Genomic DNA, 12,836 nt, shown 5'->3' with positions numbered 1-12,836 from the left:
ATACGCGAACACCAAGCTGATATTAAGCATAAAAGACACACCACTGCCTTATCCACCTATGTCACCGACCCTGAAATAAGGGCGGACTTCCGGAACACCAAAGTTATCAGACACGTGTTCCGCGCGGATCACATCCGTCACCTGGAGGCCTGGGAGATTCACAAAGCTAGCAGGGGGGGCAACTGCATCAACTACAAGGACGGGGAAACACTTGCACAGGCGTGGAAGTATTTATTCGAGGAGTTCGAGCAATGGCGGTCGGAGGGGTGAAACCCGACGCGCACGTTTATTTATTTACATCGTTGGCAACATCGTTACAACGGTCGGGTCGACACTCACCACCTGAAGCAGACCTCGGTGGAGGTCGAAAGTACTCGTGGAACTTAATAGTGAAAATAACCCTCGTAAAAAAGGTTTTTTCGTGGATCGTTATTATTAAACGAGGTGTTAAATGGTTGGAAGTAGTTATCTTAGTAAAATTTCATGTTTCAGTTCCTAAAAAAAAAATTCTAAATATCTTTACTAATAATACCTGTAAAATGAGAAATATATTAATTTTACACAAAGAAATTAAATAAAAAAAATCATAAAAATTAAATATTTTTCCATAAATTATTTTTATTCTTTCATTTTAAAAACCAACCTATAAATGACTTATGATAGAAAAAAAATTTGAAATATGGTATTATACAAAAGAAAAACTTTTAAAAAATTGCCAGGATGAACTTAGTTTTACAAAAATTTCTTGGTAGACTATACATACAGGGTGAGTCAATTTCATTTGGTCCTTTCGCACATTCTTGTGTGTGAAAGGACCAAATGAAATTGACTCATCCTGTATGTATAGTCTATCAAGAAATTTTTTGTAAAAGAAAAACTATTTAAAAATTTAATTCAGAAATAATGTATTAAGTCTGGCTTTTTTACATTCAATTCGATACTCAAATCTTGACACACAAACCTTTAAAATGCAACCTTTTTTATTCAAATTTTCGAATGTTTTCAGTCAGTTTAAATCGCCTTTGTCAGGAACAGAAAAATTGAAAGATTCTGAATTTCTATAACAACATTTGTTCTGCAACTTTAGATTTTTGAATTTTCTTAGATGTCTAGTGCGAAATTGCAACATAGTCCCTATATCAATTTGGAGGATACGTCTACCACAAGGATGTGTCTCTTACTCCAAAATTAAGAGCAGTATGCTTAAGAAAAGTTATTCATACTACACTCCGAAGAAAATATTACTTGAGGAAAAACTGATTGAATTAGAAAACGAGCTGTATGAAATAGGGCCATGGTTACTAGAAGACATCAACAGAAAGGTGAGAAACCTAGCAAATCAAGTGACAGAAAGAATGTACAAGAATTAAAATAAGAAAATGGAATGAATAAAGAAGCATCATCAGAGCAGAATTAGGTCACAAGCTCCCGCAATAATATGCTGGGACAACATTACACTATCACCATGTATCTTATTTATTATCTCACTTATTATTAATTTTAATAAGAGATGGCGCCTAACGCTTACCTCTAGTGCCAAATTAATTACATAATTTATTTAGAATTTAGCATTAAAAATAGCCCGATTAATTTACGGCATTCGGTTGGTGTCTTATTATATTGGATATCGAGTTTGGAGATGTTTATCACCATGTATCAATGAGGTATGCAAATTTGGCCCCAAATATGCAAAGATAATGCAGCCTAATGCAGCCTAAGCTCACATATGAAAAGATCATCCCTGATGTAGAACAAACATTGGAAGGGCTAAGCGAAATTAATAAAGAGGTATTCAGATGGAAAACAACATTTAAAATGTTGTTTTCCATCTGACGAATATACCAGAACAGGCCATAGCACAATATGGAAAAATATAAGAGAAAGTAGAAAATGGATGAATCTTAATAATATTGTACTTACATGAGCCAGCAAATGGAAAGACATGGTGGTAATGAAAAGATCTACATATAATGAGCTTTTGTTAAAGTACATAAAAGAAACGCAATGCAAGACTGCCCATCCGTGGTCTCTGGAGTGGCTACAAGCAAGAGTCAAATGCTTTTCTAACACACCCCTTGCAAAATAGCTCAAAACGAAGATGGTAGTTGTGTCTCCATCAGTTCTTAGACTGTTCAGTTTGCCAAAACACACAAACCAGATAGAAGCATAAGACTTGTGGTGGATAAATGCTGTTCACCTACAGTAATACTAGAAAGATTACTCAAGAACTTCAACAACACCAACATGCCTCCACATAATTACAGCATAAAACAACTGCTAGAATTGCTACAGTAAATGAAAAATATGAAATTAAAAGAAGGAAGTTACATGATAGTACTAGATTTCAAGGCCTTACACCCCTCAATCAAACTAGAACCATGTTTTTGCCACTTGAGACACTTCCTAATGAGAAAGGTAGGAAATGTGGTAAATATGAAAAAACAAATACTGGAACTAACACATCTTGCTACATATTCATTGATCTTTAACTTTAATGGAATAGCATACACACAACATAGAGGAGTGGCAATGGGAAGTCCCAATTCAGGGGCTTTATGTGAGATCGTCCTAAGGACTGTAGAGAAAGCAATCTTACCAAAATACGCAGTACACATTTTAGTATATGCACATTATGTTGACGACGTCTTGATTATATGGAAAGAAAAACCAGACATTCAACAATTTATCAGATGCGTCAATTCCAACAAGTTCAGCCTAGAACTCTAACTAGAGCAAGAGAACGACAAAAGTATACATTTTCTAGATGTAGCAATAGAAGTAGAGAAAGGAGGGGAAATTGCTACAAAAGTTTACAGAAAGGTGACATATAGCCTTCTGTTTATATCATGGAACTCCCATGACCCGACAAGATATAAAATAGCAGTGTTCCAGGCACTTATAAAAAGAGTGCACATGCACTGCAGCAAACCACAAGACAGAATTAAAGAATTAGATCACATCAAAGAACTCAGAACACGATACAGACCATTATTAACAAAACAAGAATAGAAGATAACGAAAGTATTGAGCGGGAAAGAATAAAAAAAACACTGTAATGGAATACATGGCACCTCTAAGTGATATTTACAAAGAAATAGGAGCAGCAACAAACAAAAAGATAATTTTTAAAAGGAATCCCATGGTATACCAAATGCTACGCACAGACAAGGAAGACATAGACCAGAACTTGATTTCAGGAATATATAGAATACCAGTACAAGACGAAAGGTGACAAAAAGAACTATACTACATAGGAGCAACAGGGAGATTGTTAAAAGAAAGGCTAAAAAGCATAAAAGGAACATGCAGAACAAGCAACCAGTTACTGCGCTAGCAACGTATGTTATAGCAGATCCAACAGAAGTCATGGTGGATTGAAAAAGAGCTAAAATAATACAAAAAATCCAGGATAAGAGACACTTGAAATATTAAGAAGCATGGCAGTTACATAAGACAAACCAGGAAGGATTAGCAATAAACTTCAGAGAGTCCAGTACAGTCTCAACAACTTGGAGAGCGAGCTTAATTTGATTATTCTATTATAAAATAAAGGGATGAGCAGTTAAGGAAACAGGCACTATGGTGTCCTTCTCTATATTAGCAATTGTGTTATGTAGTTTTGTATCTATTTACATATTCATTTTATTTTATTTAGTTAGTTATTTATTCATGTATTATATGTATGTATAGTTTATGTGTATATTGGTACAAGTACCAATATAGATTGTAATCATTTATGCACAAGCCTTTGCATTAGACATCTAAGAAAATTCAAAAATTTAAAAAGTTCAAGAACAAATGTTAAAGAAATTCAGAATCTTTTGATTCTTCTGTTCCTGACGAAGGTCATTCAAACTGGCTGAAAACGTTCGAAAATTTGAATAAAAAGGCTGCATTTTAAAGGTTTTTGGTGTTGAGGTTTGAGTATTAGTTAGAGAAGAATGTAATTCAATTTGATATAACTGTTCATAGATAATAAGGAACAACTTTGCATCATCATCATAGCTATAATATATAACTTATTGTGTGTCATCATTTAAATCTAGAGTTTTCAAATAACATGCAATTGTTTTTAAAACTACTTCCTAAACAAAGAATTATGAAAAAATACACAAAGTTAAATTGTCTTGCACTATTTTTCTAAATCTACATACAGAAAACACAAAAAACATATTGAAAAAATCCTGAATGCTACCAGTTTGTTATTTTAAATTAACACAGACTATTGTGTAAAACTTACTAAATATGAAATAGTTAATTTATCTGAAAAATTTAATAATCATAGCATCTCATCTTAAAATTTTATGAATGATATGTATATAATCTGTACAATATGTATACAACAGTACAATCTGTTAAAAAATGTTTTTGACATCATGCACAGGAGCAGAAACTTGCATTGCCATAATCATTTAACAGTAGAAAGCTATCAATATAATTATCCATATAAGATAACACAATCTGAATATCTAATGCATCAATTTGCTATTAAAGTGATTTTGTTATTCATCATTACATATTAACACAAGAAACAATGAGTGAGTGAACCATATAACTTACCATATAACTATATTTGTAATAGTAATTTAAATACATTATGTGTATATTAAAAATTTCATTCCTTTTGCTTGAGTTTTACATTATTATTATATGTAATACAATTATATATTATGTATTTATTCAGTTTTAACATTATCATAATTTACAATGTGATTCTTATGTCAGTCATGGCATTTTTTACTTTTAAAACACTAATCAAGTGCAATTTGTGGAAATTAAATAATTAAATGACACTAAATGTGTAACTGATCTCCCCTTTTCAATTAATAATTCAGTTATTTATATAACACAGTAGCACCAAGAAATTAATGTACTATCATCTACCATGTTCAGAAATACAATAATAATGTATGCTTTATTAAATCCTACATCAAAATAATTATGTATAAAGCATTTTGCTTATCCTTATAATCTTTCTTCTCCTCATTACCATGACAATGATCAGTTGCTGTTTCCTGGCAGTAAAGCCTTTCTCAATGTACACCTGGAAATACTATGAGAACTATTTCTGAGTATTGCAGGAAAGGTTTTTTTTGGCAATGTCAAAAACATTTTGTAACTGAATACATATTAGATGAGAGTTCACTCAGTTTATATTTTAATGGAAATTTTACTATGTATAGTTTTATCTTTGATTATGGATCAATTTTTTATTGAATATTAAAATAATGCAATTAGAACTAAAATTGGCTAACTTAATTTTAAGATAAAGTTTAATCAATTTATAATAATCTTATGGGTTTAGAAGAAACTGTTTCACCAATTTCATCATTAATTAATATTGAAATTTTTTCTATCTTTTGATACTATTATAGCACAGTAAAATTCCAATTATTTGATGCTGATTATCCAGATTTCCCTCTGACTTAGTTAAAAATAAATAGGCATGTTTGTGTGTGTATATATATACACACACACACACACTGTATATGAAAAGGTATTTTTTGTAAATGTGGAAAATAAACTATATTCACCTGAAGTATATTCCTACATTTAATATTTTATTTGCACAAAATTATGTACAGTACATAATGGGATGTTTGGATAGAAAATAAATAACTATTTTAAGCAAATATCCAATTAATTTGGATAACTGGAGTTTTACTGTATCTAAATCTTTCTTTTTGATGTTATTCTCTCTGCTTCTTGTTTTTCCTATTTCATTTTTTTTCCTGTCATCTCAATCATCCTTTAAGCTTTCAGAATGAAGCTATGCTTTTTTCATCATTTAGCTTCTTTTATATGTTGATTTTGTTTCTTTGTCCTTTCTCTTCCTAATATTGAGCATATCTTATCCCAATCTGTTGACATGGACACATTTTTATTTAATCTATTATTTACAATGTATCTAACTTCTAAAACAAAAAGTTTTAGAATGCCACCTATTCTAAATATGCCTTTTTTTTTTTTTACTTCCTGAATACTTCATTCTATATATACTCTTTTTTTTTTATTTACATTCTACCTCATAAATTTCAATCCTTGAATTAAATCTGACAACTTTAACTATATTTTTTATATTCATACAACTTATTTAACTGACTAATCTTGCCAATTCTTTTCTGTCATTTGCTATTACTTGCAGCTTTTAATTTGATTAACCTATTATTATTTACACATATCCTCTTATCCATATTCTAGTTTGCTCATTATTAACTTTAAATTTGTAATAAAATACATTGAGAATATAAATGATAAACCATATTTTTTCTGTCTATACTAAAACTTTGTACTTTTGCATATACTTTTCATCTAAATTCTTTTTCTAACCTTTCTAATTACTGATTTTGTTTTCTAGTGTTGCATCAGTTATTGCAATTTTAGAATAATCACAAAAAGAAGATAAATTTTCTCTTCAAAATTAGAACAAAACTATAAAGTATTTTTATTACTTCTGATATTGCTTTACAACTTTAATTATTTTGTCTATTTTATCTTTAGTAGATAAGAAGTTAGAAATTGCTTGACTCAAGATTTTATTCAATGTCAAAGTACAACTAAATTAAAATACTGCATTTCAAATTAGTACAGCAGAAAAAAAACATGTTTGATTTCTTAAAATGATTCAAATATTCCTAAAAAAATGATCCACTATAGCTCTATTACAACTATACCAGCATAATTGTTTTCTACTTAAAATTAATATTTAAAATAATGTTAAATTTTTAAAGAAATTGAAATTTGAATATACTTATCAAATAAAACTGCCAACTTTTCATAGATTAAATTTTTTTTTTATCAATTTTTAATTTTAAAAAATAAAACCTCTACTCATTAAACTTCTCACAATTGAAAAGAGCCTACATCTGGTCAAAATTTCATTAACTAAAAATTTATAAAACAAATAACTCATGTGAAAAATCAAGTAATTTTTATTGATGATACAACTTAGTTTCTAGGTAAATGATGTTTAAATGTCTGGACCTATTTGATTAATCACAGTATTCTTGAATGATGAATAATAATTTATTTTAGATGAATATAATTGTATTATTATTATTATAATTATTATTTTTAACTTAAAAAAAAATATCAGAATACATGATATTGTACTTTCAACAGTAGTATCTGTAAAGTAAAATCTGTTTATTGTAAACACTGCAATTCTTATAACAACATTAAGTGGGTAAGCAAATAACAATTAGTGAAATTCTGGTTTTATTGAATATGACATTAAAAGGGCATGTTAAAAAACTTAATCTATAAAGTTTATTAATTACAAGTATAAACTTAATAATGTAATTCATCCAATGTTGTTTGCCTGCTGTTTTCTTGTAGTACCATCTTTAACCATAATTAGTAAGTAATTGAAGAAATGCCTGCTATTTATTATACTTTGAGCAAATAACATCCAAAATGATTAATGTTTAAAGCACTGGATTTGTTAAAGCAATGTTTAAGATTCATAACCATAACTATCAATAATTTTCTTATTTTAAGCCATATCATCAGGTTCTTTCACTTTTTGTTTTAATGTAATTTGTTGTTTACAAAATCATCTATCTGCTAGCACAGTTTTGCCATTATAAGCAGTAGAGGCAAGTTTTAAATATAAAAATTCGTTTCTATCTGCAAAGCTGACAAAAGTTCAAATTATTCTGCTATAAAATTTTCTCAAATGAATAAGTCAGACAAAAATCCTCTGATTCTCAACTCACATCTTGAGGCTTGATAGTGCAAGAAGACATTTTAAAAATATCTATTTACCTAAAAACGATTATAACAGTCAAATTCTAATTTATAAAATTCTGCTTTATTATAATGTATTTTAACTTATTTGTTTTTGGTCATGCTAATTCTGATAACATTAGATGCAGTCTACTGTATTATTCTAAGAGTACATACAAAAAACATCTCTAAATCCAAAAGTTATATCAAAGCCAAACAATTGCCAGATTAAATCATGCTATATTACTTCTACTATTAATAAATAAATACTGAGTAATTTGGCCTAGAGGTAGGCATTAGGCACAATCTCTTCCTAAATTTAATAATTATAATTAAATTAATATTTATTAAATAATGATGTAGTAACTAGTCTGGTTATATCTAAATTAAATGTGCATGGAAGTGAAGGATCTGACAGAAGTCCAGATAGTATAACTGGCAACATGTCCATACAATAAACTGCAGTTACAGGTTTGAATCCCACTCCAGGCCAATTCTTACAAAATTTTCTAAATTTAATAAATATTAATTTGATTATAATTATTAAATTTAATAAGAGATAGTATTTAATTATTAATAATAGTGGTAATATAGCACAGTTTAATCTGGCAATCATTTGGCCTTAAGAATACAAGCAATATAATCATAAAAGCAAGACTGACATTGAATTTAATATTTTTCTTTATAAACAGAATTTCTGACACATCAGAAATATATTTTTATTATATAGAGCAATACAATCTTTCTACCAACAATACAAAGTTCCTAGCAGCAGTGTGTCATTGTAAGTTTCCATAAAATTCCATAAATTTTCTATGTTATCATCAAAAAATGTTCAGTATTCCAATATTTTAGATTTAAAGATTGTTTTGTATTTATAGAAAAATTATCAAGTTCCTAACATAGCAACAATACAAAATTCTTTATACAGTCAATGACAAAAGTAAATTGCCACCTCATGCCAATTAGCATGAAGATGTCATGGAAGTCAAATCTGATATAATGCACAACCCATGCTAAATCAATGAAATATCAACATAAACATAGAAATATGCTTTGAGGAACTTTAGGCCCAATCCACACTATCAGGCCACTCACAATCTGGTCAAGTATTTATCAATTGTGCTGAATGTATGTACTCATACTACAAATAACACTCAAGTCTCAGTCTGGTACATTGGGCACAATTAATTAATATTTGACAGGACTAAATGGTTTGACAATGTAGACTGAACCTTAACGGCAAGAGTCAATAGCAAGACAGTTTATCTTGAGGGTGGTTAACACCATCTTCTGGACCATCATCTATTAGTGTATGTGCATGTTCATCAACACCAGGTCATCAAAAATACATGTTCAAAAGCAAGGAATTATTTTTTAATGGATGTTCACTGAGACTTGATTGGACTCTGAGCCAGCAATTACCTGAAAAATGAGCTCTCAATTTCTGATAAAACTTGTTTCCAAATGCACCCTTTGATTCAATGTAGCTATATGCCTTGGAAAATTCTTACGCATTACACATGAATGAAACTTTGCACACTTCCACTGCATCAATTAAATTATTTTGGATAAAAGTGTATATAGCATTAACATAGGATGGCAATTTCCATGAAATTCTATTTTCCAAATCAATAAAAATTCCATGTTTTTCCATCATTGCTATGAACCCTATAACAGTTATTATTTAAGGTATAGTTAAATTGGATGAACCAATGTAACTTAACCAAAAATAATTTAAATTATAACATTTCATCTCCTGTTTCAAATCCATTCTTTTAATCTGAAAATGCTTGCTCAAGGCAATTGAAATCATCATTTTTCCTTCAATGTTTTGTTTTACGAACTGGCGTATTGGTTTTATGTTGTGTTCATTATGAATATATTAAAATTAATTGTAGATCATTAATATATAATAAAAAAATAAAAATAAAAATGACATGATAATATTTTCTGCTCTTTAAATATATGTAGAATTAGACATTTATAATTTTAAGAATTATTTTATAATTTTTGGTTGTTTTGAACTATAACTTATCCTTAAGATATATAATTCAAAGCATTAGTAAAATTTAAGTCATGAAGCTCAATATGAAGATAGTTCGAATCTGTTATTGATTTATTTATCATTTATGATCGTTCACTGTGATTTAAATAGTATTGAGAAACGAGTTACATTATCCGACATAACTTTTAAATATTTATTGTTAGTAAACAAGTAAACAAAAAGTTTTAAAAATATCTAGAACATTTTGAAACAATATCACCAAATAAATACTTTTTGCCATATTTATGTGACTATGTCTTAATTTTGTGGAATAGATTCAGTTCATGTGCCATCTTTCCAAGAAAAACTGGTAGAATGCCAAAATTTCCTGCTTCTAAATAATTAACTAATATATTTATTGTTTGATGATGTATAGTTTTCACAAATGGTAAATATTCTATTTAATATTATGTGGGTGTATGGGGGATTTCATGTGATCTGATTTACATCTAAATCTCAAAATCAATAATGAAAATATAATATGTGTAATGAAAATAGTAGTGATGAATAATCCAAAACAAGTAATTTGGCAAGAGGTAAGCAGTTAGCCACCACCTCATGATAAATTTAATAATAATAATTTTTTAATTTTAATTATTCTAGAAGAAAAGAACTGATCTGGATAGCCCTAACTTAGCCCAATAAACAACCAAATATATATGGCAGTGATGAAAGAAAAGGCATCAATTTTGCTGAAAATAATATAATATGGTAATGGGAAAAAACAATAATATCCTTTAATAATACACACAATTTCTACATGCTCTGGAATATATTTTCCTTTTTAATTTTGCTTGGCTGATTAAAACACTGCATTATTATAACCTATGATTCAGATACAAAATATATATCATGACTTAATAAACTAAACAAGAAATTCCAGATAAAGTAAATACAGTATATACTAAATTCATTGTTAAATGTAGATCTTAAAATCTTAAATTATACATATGATTTTCATTGAGGCTATGTTATTAATCATGTATTTCAGAACAATTTTCAAATTAGTCTGAAATATCTGGTCATCTTATAATTTTATATAGAATTATCATCTATCAGTTTTTTCCAACAAATCAAACAACAACAACAACAACAACATTTAAAAATTTTTGACAATATCATTCTCTTTGATTAAAAAATTAAAATCTTAAATTACTATTCTGATTTTTATTAAAATGTTATATACTGTATATGATTTTTTTTTTCAAATTTTACAACAATAAAATCTAAATATGAAGGCATTAATCACTTTTATAAAATTGCTTTCTTATATTATAATTAATCAGATTCTATATACTTATCCATTAGTTGTATATGTAATAAAAAATGTCATGTACTGTAGTATTATAATTTTGTAAATCTATAATTTTAATACAATATAAACTTGCTTTTAAACAGTATAAAAAATCCAAAACCAGACAATTTTAGAAATTGATTTTATATTTTGGTATAGTTTAAGACAGATACAATAATTTAACATCTAAATTAACTTAAAAATAACATTAAAAAAAATCATAGTTTAAAATTAAGTCTCATTCTGGATTTCTTCATAAATTAAAAGTTAAAATATGGATTATCGTTACACTACCAAATTATAAACTAACATTAATTAATTTTAAATGAATGATTCACATTACATATATAACTTCTCTTGAACAGAACTACAATGATAAAAACTTTTAATACCGAAAAACAAATTGAAATCTCTTCCTTACCAATTAAAATATAATCATTAAACATTATCGGTCTCAAAATTTCAAATAGAGGATTAGGTCGCACAATTTTCAAACTATTATTCCATAAAATTAGCAGAATCAACAAATTTCGCCCTTTAATTCTGTTATTCTATCAAATCTCACATAGCCTACTTCAAAACACCAGAATAAGGCCATTATTAACACAATATAATCTTATTAACACAATAATTTATAGAAGTGAATAATTTCCAGTTTGTTATAAATAGAATTTAAAAAAAAAAAAAAAAAATCAAAATTGTATTTCAGAACAGAAAAAAAACTAGTAAATCAATTGTGAGAAAAAAAATTCTTAATATTTTTTTTTTTTTAGTATTTTAGTACAATACACACGTTATAACCAGGATCAATTTATATTACCGCATCACAATTAAACCACACACACACACATTAATCGTCACAGTTGCGATTATTTCAAATTCTTCCCATTTGTGTTTTTAAAACACATACAAAAGCCATAGAGAAAAATGTAAAACGCAGTAATTTATCTATCAAATGTTCGTACCTGCTTTGGTAATCTATGCACAGTCATTCTGGATTTAAGCCACGATTTAGTTTATATAACATGATTATAGAAGCGAAATGTTATGGATGTAAAAGAATATAAGAAGTCTTATGTGTGATACGGTATATTCTGTCGACTTACCATTTTGATTCCTTTCGTCAAAGCTAGTCAAACAACTCCACCACCATCCATTGCAAGGACGGGAATGACAATAGAGTCCACTTATCGTCCCGACGTCGACGTCACAGAGGGGGTGGTTTGCCAAAAAAGAATAATGCGAACGACAAAATATAGTATGACGATCCGGATACAATACTAAAATATCTAGTATTTGAGACGTCATTAAATGTTACCGATCGTCCGATAATATTCGCAATAATTCTTAATTAAATCGAAACGTTATTAATAACCAAATATATTTTTAAGTAACTTCCCACGCAATTCGAAATTTTACTTATTATTGTCATAGTTTTATCGCCATTTGATGTCATTCGAAGCGCCTATTACAAAACACTTCCCATTATAAGTAAAAAAAAAATGGCCTTAATGACAGATGGCGCCTCTATGCTACGGGAATTAATCTACCGAATTTAATTGTTTGTTATTATTAAACGTTTTTTTTTTTTTTTTTTCGTTCCGAATATTTGCCACGTCGTAAACGAGTTTTTTGGCGGTAATTTTGCTAGAAATTAATTAATTGTATATTATTTTGATACGTGTTTAAACAATACGACAAATTATTATTAATTAATATAAATTTTATAAGATGAAATAATAATCGGCATACTTGACAAATGTCGAT

The 12,836-nt window shown here is 28.4% G+C and overlaps 1 protein-coding gene across 2 annotated transcripts in view; it reads right to left on the bottom strand.

Moving 5' to 3' along the window:
* Positions 1-12,562, bottom strand: part of LOC111624335 (RING finger protein 44-like) — a 75,758-nt gene extending 63,196 nt beyond the window's left edge. Inside the window, exon 1 of one of the 2 annotated variants that reach the window (XM_023367154.1) lies at positions 12,176-12,562. The gene's annotated coding sequence lies outside the window, so the exon portion shown is untranslated. Of the gene's footprint in view, positions 1-12,034; positions 12,137-12,175 lie in introns of those variants that run through there. The other variant, XM_023367155.1, reaches the window with a different exon arrangement.
* Between the last annotated feature and the right edge of the window lie 274 nt (positions 12,563-12,836).

The sequence above is a fragment of the Centruroides sculpturatus genome, unplaced genomic scaffold (assembly GCF_000671375.1).
Source record: "Centruroides sculpturatus isolate CEXI.00-Female unplaced genomic scaffold, Cexi_2.0 scaffold9, whole genome shotgun sequence".
Lineage (NCBI taxonomy): Eukaryota > Metazoa > Arthropoda > Arachnida > Scorpiones > Buthidae > Centruroides > Centruroides sculpturatus.
This window is presented reverse-complemented; position numbering and strand designations above follow the sequence as displayed.